Source organism: Diadema antillarum, unplaced genomic scaffold, assembly GCF_040938485.1.
Source record: "Diadema antillarum isolate AM-2024a unplaced genomic scaffold, OU_Dant_1.0 scf00000125, whole genome shotgun sequence".
Lineage (NCBI taxonomy): Eukaryota > Metazoa > Echinodermata > Echinoidea > Diadematoida > Diadematidae > Diadema > Diadema antillarum.
Genome location: NW_027271014.1, coordinates 1,760,588 through 1,774,698, shown reverse-complemented (window position 1 = coordinate 1,774,698; position 14,111 = coordinate 1,760,588).

Here is a 14,111-nt window from a genome sequence, read left to right as displayed (position 1 = left end):
GTATGTGTACAGTTCAATGAAAAAAAAAACCGTCATCCTGTGTTGATCCTTCACCGTAAATAAACGCAACAAAAAGCTTAAAAAAAAAAACAATACTGTTTGTTTGTTTGTTTTTATTTCCGAAACAATAAAATCATATACAAGATAAACAGTGTTGAACATGACATAACTGAAACATGAATCAAGATTGAAGTATCAAAATACAATGAAAACAAGTTGACATGTGATAATGATGATAGCATGTAACGGTGGATAGCCCATTTCAGATCTGTCAACATGATAGATCTGTTCTTCCATGGGGTCCAAGTATACAATTTCACCGCAATAAAATTGCGGCTATATGCTAAGTTCACGACTACATGATATCCATATCTACATTACACCTCGTGAATGGGGATTCACGTCAGTATGCACTGTCAAGGCCGTGTGTAGCTGAATCTGTTCAGGTGTGTGTAACAAGATGCTAAGAATCTTGGTTGCAGGCCAAGGGGTGACAATCAAAACACGTCTTCACGTTGGCGTGTGGTTATGAGACAAAGAAACTTTCCACATTTCCACCATTCCACGTGATGCTGGTTGAGGTGTCAAGGATGAGTGTTGTCAATGAAGTTCATATCAAGACTTTTCTCATTTTCATTTTTTAACCCTCTACGTTCCACCGAAAGAACGAGACACGAAGACCAGAAGACTGTTCATATCCCAGACGTGACTGTCAAGTTATTTCGAAGCTATGGAGGCATCTACTTGCTGGATTGTGCCAAGGAGAGACAACGAGAAAGACAAAGATTCAAGTTAATGATTATCCACTTTACTTCAACTGAATTGTCAATGTCATGACGATGATTCTTCGCTCATTTTGATTTGATCGATTTGTTTTATTTCTGCATTTGTTTACAAAGTCTTTAAAACATAACAATTTCCAGTACTATAAGATATTATATTCAACACAAGAGGAATAGAACTAATACAGTCATAATATAACAATAATGAAATGTTGCATAGGTGAATCATACAAAAACAACTGGAAAATCATTGATTATTCAATCGATTTAATACATACAAAATGCAGGAGACCGTCAACTTAAGCTGAAACTTGAGTTTAAGGGCGGCCTCACAAAAAACAAGGACATTTTTTTTTTCTCTCTCTTTACACTCTGTGTGCTTGACCAAAGTGTCACTCAGTGATGGGTGACAGTGTGTCTCTTGGGTGTGATGCTTCTGTGTGTGTAACGTGTGTGTATGTGTGTGTCTGTGTGTGTGTGTGTGTGTGTGTGTGTGTGTGTGTGTGTGTGTGTGTGTCTAGCAGCACGGTATGTTAAGAAGAGATTGTCACACACGAAAAAATATCATGCTGCCCCATCGGACTCAACATTGGACAGTTCGCTAAAGGACAAGTTCATCTTTGTATGCATGTGGATTGCATGAATGCAGAAATATCAGCAGCACACATCAGTGTAAGTTTGTGAAAAATCGGACAATCCATTTGAAAGTTATGAAGTTTAAAGTTTCTTCGTAGTCGCTGTTGTATGTGAAAACTACTGCAGTTTAATGATGTCACTTGAGGAGAAAGATATAAGGGAAATATACAGAGAGTTACAACAAAAACAAAAACATATATATATACGTGTATAATCGTTGTTTTTTTTTATAAGGTGAATATTCCCTTGTCTTGTCAATGACATACCTGTACTTATGTTAAAGGGTAAAATCATTCAACATGACTTCTAAACGAGGAATGTCGAGCGATGCTTCATTATGGGAGAAAAGTAAAAAGAAGATATGTTGAATATTCTGAGTTGTGTTGTCTTCATATCATACGCATATGACATCACAAGCTGTAGTAGTTTTCTCCTCCAGCAATGGCAGGACTAAAATTCAAAATTCATAACTTTCACGGACTGTCCGATTTTCTTCAATCTTTCACTGGTGTCTCTACTACTATTGCTGCATGTTCTCGATCTACATGTTATTATTATTAGTAGTAGTAGTAGTAGTAGTAGCATTATTATTATTGTTATTATTATTATTATTATTATTATTATTATTATTATCATTATTATTCATAAAGGTTAATCTTACCACGCCTGATTCTGTGAGTATGTGCATAGGGTGGATGTAAGCGGTATACTAAGAAGCGATTATCAAGTACAATTTATAATAGCAAACACTCTTAGAAATATAGGTTCATCTTTGCACCTTCATCAGTGTCATACTGGGAGCACCTTTAAAGGGGATGCCATTGTGACTGAATCTGAATTGTGACTGAAGCTGAATCTATTCTTCCTAGAGTGTTCAACAGAAGACAAAATGCGCAGCTGCAAACGTACCTGTTGCTCCGTCGGACTTGAACTGTTCGTTAGTTGTGTAACCTTGCCATGCTTGATTCCTGGTTTTACAAAAGAATACATCAATGTACACAAAACGGTTACTTTCAGTTCATTTAAATTCTTTTTAGTTCACCTTTCTTTTGACAAGCACTGCTTTGATCCATATAAATGCAATGCAAAAACTTGAGGTTTCTTTTCAAAGTGTATTTTGTACGTATTGTAGGACCCCTTGTCAGAGCAGTTCCGAGTGAGCTTTAAAGGGATATACCCAGCTAAAGGAAAAGTAATATATAAAAGGATAAATGCAACCAACTTTTTCACGTCTAGTTATACTTACGTTGACCAGCTACGAAACACAGTGAATAGATGGGCTTACCTGTCATGATTTCGTTCGCCACGTTGATGAATCCGGCATCGTACACTTTATCGCTCAATTTCTTGTGCATTCTTTTGCGAAATTCTAGTATTAAAAAGAAATCAGGGCAAATACACGTGTATTACTATTGAATTGAACCTTGTCATTCATTGTGCCCGTTTCCTTATGCGTGACCAATACTCTAATCACCGCTTTGAGACAATAAATCCAGAAAAGAAAAATAAAGTCCATAATCGTCAAACCTTCCCTTCATACTTTTGTAGTAAAAAATTGACCTCATTAAACTGGTGCATTTCATAAGACGGGGAGTGTCACATAATATGTATTGGTGTTTACTCCTTTTAGCGCGTTTTGTTCTTATACGAAGTCATTTGGCTTTGCATGGATGGATGCAAACATGCCGATGACGGGAAGCCATTAGTTTGTTTCAATCTGATGGATGAAACGCAACTGAAACTCACCTGAAATACATTACAAGCCCACCAAGCTGCGTGGTAAGACCTAATTGCAGTGTGGAGGATTTCGTTAAAGGCCCCGTCCCACTAGAGCGAATGACCAACGAATGACCAACAATTTCAAGACGCATATTATTTGTGTTGATACTACATGAGCTCTTAACATGTTTCACGTTCTCTCATTTTTTCTTATTCAAATGGATTCTCAAGGATAGGCTGCGCCCGATTTTTTTTAACATGTCCAAAATTTGGAGAATATCGCTACGAATTCCTCCGAATAGGCAATGCGTACAAGAACGTCACACATTTTACGAACTTTTCTAAAGGGGTGCAAACGTGTCTTCGAATGCTGGAATTCATCGGGCATTCGTTAAGCATTCGCTCTAAAGTAACAGGCCTTGTTAACCAAGGACTTATTAAACGAAAAAGACGAAATAAGTGTAATTATGTCGTTACTTTTACCTACTACCACTTTATGACAATGAGAAAATGATGTGACCTCACTAAACAACAGTGCCTTCTATTGCCACTCCTCAACCCAGTAACGAACTCGTTCATATAAATGTTTAAAAACGTTAACACACTTTGAGATCATTCAGCTAGCAATGTCGAGATCGGCTGAATGAGAGTTTGATACTCAAATATTGTAATTATTGCATGGTTTTCGTCATGCTTTAAATAACACACACACACACACACACACACACAAGAATGAAATGGGAGTAAAAGTTCACTTCTCGTGTGTTTTATTTTTCTTTCTTTTTTTACATTGACCGAGAATAAGATTTAGATCGTGACTTTTCAAAACCTACCAAAAATACTGCCGCTGAGGTCCCTATTCAATCACAGCACTACATTAGTAACTATAGTTGACCCTATTGCAGCATCAAAAACGTTTGTGTCATCGTCTCTCGCAGTCGATTACTAAATTTCTAATATCATCACAAGTTCGCAGATATATATATTTTTTTACTTGTATTGTTTGTTGTGATTGAAATTGGACACTTCAAAGCATGAACAACATGAAGACAATTGTGCGCTGGCCAGAGTCCGGATTACACAGAAATCCAGATAAGTGAGATGGCCGTATACTCTGATGTCGCACTGCAGTGGATTGAACGTCATGTAAAAGGATGCATGTCCCTGCAAAGTTTCAAGCCAAGGGTCATACACACAATAACAGTTGCCGTCAACCAACACCTGCACGTTTTGACAAGTGGCCTTTCCAATCAAAAACCTTTTACCTTGTTCGGACTCAGGTGCAAGCTTGTTTAATAAATTTCGAGAGTTTTCCTTGCCCTGCTCAACCCATTTCACCAGCAGTTCAAGGACGTCATTGTCAGATTGTCGGTCGGACTGCTCTGTGTCAATATCCAAAACTTTGCACAGCCTGATGGCTTCACTCGTGGGAATGTGACGCGCCAGTTCAGTGAGAACCTCTCTACTCGGGACGCAGTCTCTGTATTGTCCTAGTAACAGACATTGACAACAAATTTCGTTTGTCAAAGGATAAGTGAACCTGTCAAAGGATTCATTATGTGGTACAGTCATATGAAAAACAAATCAATATCGTGTTACTATTTACGTAATATAACTCTTGCTACGAGACTAGCTTACTTAACAGAAACATCTGAATTTCCGGTTATTGTTGTATTGTCTCTTCCCTACTATATGAGATATCTTAATATCAAAGCGCTCAATTGACTAGACTGCAACTTATCGGACTTATTGTGCGACAGTAAAGGAAAAAAAGATCTTGCCAGAATACAATTGAAATTCCATGCTTCAAATATGAGATGCAACTATTTCCACCGAGATTGTATTTTACCTAAGTTCTGAATCATTTCAAATCAATGCTAGTTTAATGCATAGCAAACAGAAATATGTCAGTAATTTGTTTCGTTTTGCATTCGCTGCCTTGTAATAAGAGGGTATCCAACCCTACGGTGGACTTAGTAGACTGATATTCAACAGACATATTTGTAGAGGTTTCGTTAAGATAAATATTGATGGAATGATATAGTATTTGTTGCACTCTGAAAATACAATGAAGTGATGATATCATTGCCTTTCAAATACCCACTGTTATGTTCAGAGAAATGTACACTGAAAACCATAATAGTAGTACCTGAGTGCAACTACCGGAAGCCCTTCACCTTTGTCACCCAGCCACTCTATGTTTTTTTAACACAACACCAGCATTTCGTATTTTCTTTGATTTCCTTTCAAAAACCATATCAAGAAAGGTGATCATGTAACAAAAATAATTATTTGTGTCAGTCAGTGGAAAACACGTGAGGCTATGACAACAGCACCTTAACTAGCGTACATGGTTGCCCTTCATGACAATGTTTTATGAATAATGACAAAAAAATAACTTTTTTATTAATAATTTTTGATAAAACTGAAGCTTTTGACGATTTAGTTCAGTTTAATTACGGAAAACAATTTAGCATGGAGAGTAGCCTATTTTCAGGGTTTGCTTTCAGGGAAACGTACAAAAGAAGAAAACATTTTTTTTTCTGTTTCTTGTTTTTGTTTTTTTTTTTTTGTTTTTTTTTTTTTTTTTGGGGGGGGGGGTTGGGTTCTGGGGGCATATGTGAGAATTACAATTAGGAGATCCATTCTCCCAAGTCAGGATGTCGGTATATCAACATTCCACATGAATGTCACGTGCCCATATTTTTAATCCATTGATATTCCATCTGTGATGCAGCTCTGTCTTTCTATGCTGACTGATGTAGGTAAATGTAGGTTCTACGCTTGGGATTATTTCATCGAAATTTATCAGATATAAAAAAAAATCGCTCGGTATCCAAGGTACGTCTATATTACCCGTTAGGATTCCCATGGCAACATGCTTATGTCCGGCATCATACATGATATCAGCCAGGGCGCTACGATGGTTGTAGTCTGGTGGACACATCATCTTCCTCCATTCTGTCAGCATCTTCATGTTGTCTTGGATCTTGTCTCCTGTACGAGTTTGGGCCTCAGTATGATCCTCAATGCAAAGCATTCGGGCTAGCACGGCTGGTTCGATTCGTGTTGCCACGACCATCAGATCGCTGGTACTCACGTCGAAATCTAAAATGTCAAAGATAATAAGGGGTAATTCGGTCATAATGTTTCCTTACGAATATGCCATGTATCAGAGTGTTAAATTTGATATTGGATAGAAGCTTTCCAGGTTGTATGTCCCGTTGGAAACGTCAAGAAACTGAACATGTTCGAAGAATAAATTTAATATCTCCATCATAGTACATGAAATCTTACGGTAATACGCGTCAAACCTGATTGTAAAAAAATGAAATAAAATAAATGATAGATTATCAAACACCATATCACTAAAAAGTATGTCCCTCCATTATTTGTATATAATGTACACTATAGTGTTAAAGTTTAGTATTATTATAGTAAGCTTGATTGCGTCTGTACAGCCTTAATGAGGGTGTAAAGAAGATGATAAACGAAGAAAAAAGACTGAAAGCTTGGAAGGAAACCAGGTTGATCTAGCTACGTCTATGTCCTTTTTATGCTTTTTATTCTCTCATTGAATACTACACACACACACACAAAAGGAGGAGCTACGCTGATTCTGTAGACGGTCGGAACCCCTTCTTTCACCATATACATTGAGACACTTACCAAAGTAGAATGTTCGGGCTATTTGTTTGTAATCGCACTTTCTCAGTAGTATGGAAATCGCTGTCCTAGTCTGATCCGCATTTGTTTTATCCTCTCCACACTGTTGTCTTATAAATTCAGCTGTTCCTTTGTTACTTCCTTCTAAAGATTGATTGACTTGGAATTGGCTTAACCGGTGAGTGCTGTAACCCAGAGCTCGGGCGAATGGGTAGACGTCTCTCATGAGTAGGCGCATGGCCAGTCGGGGAATCTCAGCTGTGAAGACTGCGTTGTATCTTTTCTCCGCAAGAAGCTCCTCTGTGAACAGTCGAACATGACAAACAATTCATTCTCAAATCGGTATGTGTGTGATGGTCGAAAAAGGACATTACATCGTTTGCACAGTATCATGGAAATCCACAGGCATCACGCCTTTCAGCCTGTTACATTGACCACTTGCGTGAAAAAGTTACGCAACTATGTGTGTCCCTTTACAGGATTTACAAAATAGTGGCTATCAATACGAAATGAAAAATTGGAAGAACAAAATCTACAGCAGTGAATATCAAACACACAAACACACACACACACACACACTCACACATACGCACACACAAGTTCTGATGTGGATTCCCAAGTGAGCAATTAATGGTGCGATACACTTTGATGAGGTGTCTTTGTTCGCAATTCATTAACTTGGAGAAGAGATTCCTTTGAGAGAAAAGCGGTGTAGTTTTATTTGCGGAACTTTATAAGCGTCTTGTTACCAAAATATATATTTTTAATGGCTACAATTCCTCTTATATCCCCCTTCTAGTGGTCATTTCTAAGTAAATGTATTCACATAGAAAAATATAAAGACACGCTATCTATCACGGAAGGTGTGTTTTTTTTTGTTTGTTTTTTTGTCAGTATCCATGGAAATTACTTTGTGAAATGTTAAGAAGCCTACAATTCGGAGAGGAATTCAAAATGTATCTCATGAAAATCGGTGTTATAATGGCTGGGATATCTCAAAACAAAGTGAAACACAGCGATCCCGATAAAACTTGTTATGGGTCCCACTTTTTATTGGGATAGCTTTGTTTTAGATATTTCAACAATTTGAAAACTAATTTTCTTCAAATAAACTTTGAATTGAGAATAATATGCTCTTTCATATCTCTTGAGGGATTTTCTCATTTAAAAAAAAAACTCACCATCAGAAAATGGAAGAAACCTCAAACAAAATCTCAACCAAAACTGAACCATCACTATAATGATGATAAAACAATTTAACATAATATGACATTACAAGCTTACAATCATAGATTGGTAAAAACAGAAATAGAGACCATAAAACAAATATATTATATATATATATTAAATATATATATATATATATATATATATATATATATAGGCCTATGAACAGTTTGTTCGCAAAAACCGATAAGTCCATATTTGCCGAATGGAGATATTTGCGCTTAAAGGTCAAGAAAAATGAAGAGAATAATAAGAAAATTGTTGCTTCTTTTGACCATAACTTCAAAAAATGTACCTTTGCATGTAGTGACCAATATATTATCATCAATCGCAATCAATCAATCGCAATCAATCCCAATCAAACCCAATCAATCGCAATAGCAAACCAGGGAGCGTTTTATTGTTTTATTATTGCATTTCCATCATGAAGTACAGTATGCTTGTGTCCACGATGGCGTGTGTTGTACCATAGTCTCATTTACCCTTTTCACTCTTTTTCTTTTTTTTTTTCCTTCCTAAGTTAATTTCATGTCAGTTGACATTGGTTTTTTTTTTTTTGTGTACGTATTTTTCGAGGGTCCCATACCCTACAAGCTTTGCTTTTTAGTGGGACCCTCCATTTTCATTTTAATCTTTGTATTAGGTATATGTATATACCTTAGAAAGGAAATTCTGTTGTTACTCGTGACCACTTGTACGTTTTCTTTGAAACTGTTACAAATATGTTCTGTAAATGTATTGTATATACATTTTTTCTGTTTATTCGATGGAAATGGAAATAAAATTGAATGAAATTGAATTGAATTGAATTGAATCATTTAAAAGGTATTAATTTGTACTTTATGACAGAGACCTTACTTAAAAATCTTCAAAAATGGACTTATCGGTTTTTGCGAACAAACTCTTCATATATTATATATATATATATATATATATTAGGATATATATATATATATATATATATATATATATATATAATATGAATCAAGTTCCTTGCCTTGAAGCAACTGAATGACACTTATATAACTGCAAAATATTGCAGATACGATTTGACTTTAATAAGTAAATGCACATTGATATATCACTTAACCGCCATACACTCTTTCAAAACATGGGTAGACCTTGCTTCATATTGATATTTCATATTTGCTTTTATTCATATTACTATAGAACTTTGTGACATTAGACGAATAATTGAGGAAGCTATATGACAAAAATACAAATAAAGAAAACCTCTTCAGAGGGATTCGTCGGAGGAAAAGGAGTTGAGAGTGCTGCATCAATTTCTGAAATCATAGAATGCAAGATAAAAAGATAATGTCACCGTATGTAGGATTCATCTTTCGAAGAACTTCTCTGATCTTCCACCTTTTGCCTTCCTTCTTTTTTTCATCCTTCACCTTTTCAAGAGCGCGAACCATGTCCATATCATTGACACCCTGTGGAATATCCAGTTTGAACTCTTGTGCGATACTTTGCAGCGCCTCCGGGTCGGCATACTTTCTGATGAGTTCGATTTCGTCAATGGTTATACTGCTAACTACATGTGAAAAGAAAGGGGAATAAACCATATTCCTTATCGCATCATTCATCTTATACGCATAGGGGTGACTTGTTTTTCTTCGCTATAGTCGTTGTCATTCAGTTGATGAATATGGTTTTATGACATAATTCACCAGACTGGGAAGCTTCAGTAGGAGAAGGTGAGACTGCACGAAATTTTTGCCGTTATCATTTTCATAATTTAAGATCGCATAGTAAGGAACAAATTGATTACCGGATAATCTGCTTCTAGATCTATACATTTCTATATTTAGAATGGTGTCCTTCGAATTGTGCCACACATGATTCTATTTTTGTATACATTATCATTTTTTGATAATCGAATTTAAATACAACTATCGTGCTCTCGCATCGTGAAGTGCAAAATGTTCTCTGCGAAATATCTCAGCAAAGACAATTGTGCCTTCTAAGAACGCACGCGAATTCACCAAAATGACCAGATATTTTCTTCAAATTCATGAAATTCTTCCGTCGAGATGCTTTTATTGCAACTGATTGACAAATTAACCTGCACCCCGCTCGAGTATGTACGCCCATGATTTGTTATCATGACTACTATTAAAACACCGATCAATTCAGTGCTTATTTACGTCGATGTAGCCAATTTGTCAATCAGTTGTAATAAGAATTATCTGTCAACACAAACTTCAAATGACTTATGAGGTAAAGGCACAAAGATGATTAAATCAACAGATAATCTGTATTTCTTTTATTCAATTTAGTAGTTAGAATGTATAAGACAAATTCAAGAACTGAATATAATCTACAGTGTTTCTGATGGAAGGAATCAATTCAATGTTGCTTCTTCGTCTCATTTCATTTGAATTTGGGTCGACAGAAAGGTTTTCACTCATGCATAAGGCTTCCTTCTTCATTGACTTACAAGTTGATAGCCAATCAAATTACCTGCCATATGGTTAATAACGCATTAACATTTAGCCACAAATTCTATAAGAAATATAAAAATACATGAAAATGAGTTCACTTTCTCCTTTTCTTTGTTTGCTGAGTGTATTTTCAAATCTATTTCTGTCCGTCATTGTACACATTCTTACGCATGAGTGAAAACCTTATTTTTTCACACCCAAGGCCTAGAAATAAAATTACAACGATGAACAAGCTCTCATTCATGCGTAAATACTTTTCCATGTAACAAAAAGAACAAAACACAAATTTTCGACAATAAAAACAATGAAATCATTTGCAAAAATATACCTACAATCTTTAGAATATGAGTATATGAATATAAGAACGACCCAAGTCCATGGAGGATCATTTCGAGTAAACTAAAAAAAAACTTCATATCTTTTTTATTTGTCCAATAATATTCTATTTAACTGTGATGGGAAGGCAACATTGTATATACAAATTAGAACATATATTATTATGACAATTAACATTAACATTAATTGTGGAGAGGCCATTTTGTGTGATGGACTTGGGTCGTTCTTTGATTTATATGGACTTGGGTCGTTATTTGGTTCATATACATGATATTCTGCTATAGAGATGAGAGAAGGACGAGAGAGGGCGCTATAATATGAATGTAAGAATGATCCAAGTCCTTCATTCTTACATTCATATAAGATTTAAATCATTTATTTCAGGCACTTCCGGGGGTAATTAGGATTTATCATTTATACACAAGATGAGTCCATGCATAAGCTACAATTTCCCATGTCAAACTGAATTTGGCCAAAAATTGGACTTGGGTCGTTCTTATATTCATATACTCATATTTTTGATACCCAAAAGATCAAATCAAGTTGAAAATAGTGGAGGAAAATAAAAACCTTTCTGCCGACCCAAATTCAAATGAAATGAGAGGAAGAAGAAGCAATGATTATATTGAATTGATTCCTTCCATTAGGAGCACTGTAAATTGCATTCAGTTCTTGAATTTTTCTCAAATTCCCAAAATACTAAATTGAATAAAAGAAATACAAATCATATGTTGATTTTATCATCTTTGTTCTCTTACTACATAAGTCATTTGAAGTTTGTGTTGACAGAAAATTCTTTCTGCAACTGATTGACCAATTGACTGCCTCGACGTAAATAAGCACTGAATTGATCAGTGTTTTAATAGTAGCCATGATAACAAATCGTATGCGCACATACTCGAGCGGGAAGCAGGGCAATTTGTTAATCAGTTACAATGAAAGCATCTCGACGGAAGAATTTCATGAATTTGAAGAAAATTCTTAGCTTCCCCTTGTAAGTATCCCATTTTGATTTTGACTGAGTGTAGAAGGAGATAAAGAGAACAAAAACTAATTGTTGCTATTCCATTGATGTCTGTCGTTGTATTTAATTGGTCTTTTGTTATCAATGTTATCTTAAAGTGCATTTGAAAGAGAAGGAAAATATGTCAATTTTTGCAATTTTTACTTTTCTGCTTTGGAGGACAAAACAAATGTATTTATTCATGCGTAATTTTTTCTTTGTATTGACCTGCTAGCTTGATAGGCAGATAGATTTCCTTTAATGTGGTATGCCTGCAATACATGTACATTGATTTTCATCATTAAAAATATGAAATCGAAAAAGTGTGTGTTTTTTTTTCTGAGAGTATTTTCGTCGTGCATCGAGGGTAATGTAATTGGCTAATGAATCTAAATTAATGAATGGCCAGATAAACAATGAAATAATCTTTTCTACACAACTATCTAATCACGGAGGCATCCCATTCGACTGTTTGCAACATACGACTTGACTTTCATTATTGAGTATCATTTTCTGGGGATGAACTATCGCCATCAAAATTGTGAACTGTAGAAGTATACACGAACATCCCCACTGTTACCCCCCCCCCCCCGAATATTATACCTTTTTCTCCTTCCGACTTGTCTGTGCTCACGTTTTGCCCTGTATCACATGCTTTTGAGCCAGATGATTCCTCAGTTTTCTCCGTCTTTTGATTTTCGGTGGTGACTATGAGTGGGGCTATGGATGTAAAAGCATAAGTAAAAAGTGAACGGAACGAAAATAACAGACAAATTCTGTAATTTCTTTTTATTCAATAATTATTGTTTTTGTAACTGAGGCAAATCATGTAAATGAAGGTGGATCGAGCTTAACTGACAAAAAAACAAAACAAAACATAGGTTAACTAAACTGTGTTAAAAAAGAAATCCGTGTACCTCAAAGATATTCGTATCTCCTTATCAGTCGTCTTCAAGGAGCTATTACTGTGTCTGGTGTATTGAAAGTTTACAATGCTCTTGTTATCCTTGCATAAAAGGTTTACTAATTTAAGAACTCCCGTAATAAGTTTAAAAAAACAAAAACAACAGCAAACAAACTGGACAATCTAATGACAACTTGCGTAACACGACAACCTCCTATCCGAACCCCCCAAAAAAGAAAAACATCAGATATGTATATATGCATATATATATATATATATATATATATATATGGGTGAGAATTTTGAACGATGTACAATTGCCAATTTTCGTACCTTATGACATTCTTTCCTTTAGAACACGGCAGGATGATCTAAGAAACCAGATTTTTTCATGTCATCTCAAAGATTGGTAAATTTCCTTTCAGGAAATATATGGTTTGGTTGACTTTTGCCTGATATTTTTCATTTCACAAGGACTTAAAGCGTAAAAATACGGTAAAAACGCTATTTTCACAATAATTTTTGTTTTTCAAACTAATGATGTGCATTTTTAATGGTACGTGGCATCTAATATCTGACCATGTTCTGGATCTGACATATCATGGGTATGTACCACAAAATTATAAGAACTTTATGAGCACGTATAAAATTACAGAGAACAATTAAAATATCAAAGTCCTAAACAGACGAACGTCCGTGGTGCTTTTATTTCTATCGCTGCTGCAAATTCTACTTTGTTGTCCCAACTGTAACGTATACGAAAATTTGGTGTTCCACCTAATGAACATATCCTGCAAAAATTGTACGTCTGCTGGCTGTACATGGGACGTAATATTCTTTTATGCAAAATTATACTCAGTTTTCGTCACGGACGTGCTTCCGCTATTTTCTAATAAAGATCGTAGCCCATGAAACGTTATTGACGATGTTGTTCTGAGTCGTAATCAACTAAGATCTAGCAACACGATAATATGTTTGTTTTGAGTTTCTGTCCATCCTTTGTCAAATAGGAACCGAAATTATATTTTTAGACGAACCTCCAAGAAAAAAAGAACGTCCGTGATGATTAAAACGTTTTCGAGTGGGACACCATCTTGCTTCGATGGCGAAGGTGCATTTTACCTTTGGCTCTCTAGCCGAGGAGCTGCATGCCATTTTTGAAGCGGACTGAGGTTCGTCCGCAGTTTTTGGACCATGCAATTCACCAAAAACCAAGCATATAATTAATATTTTCTCTGAAAATTCACCTCCTGAACCCCCTCTGAGCAATACATATGTTGTAAGGATGTCAAATTTCTTATAATTTGCATTGACAATACCTTTTTCAAATTTTTGAAAGAGTTAGGAAGGCTAGGTATTCTCTGCCGATTAGTTATCCGTCCTGGAAC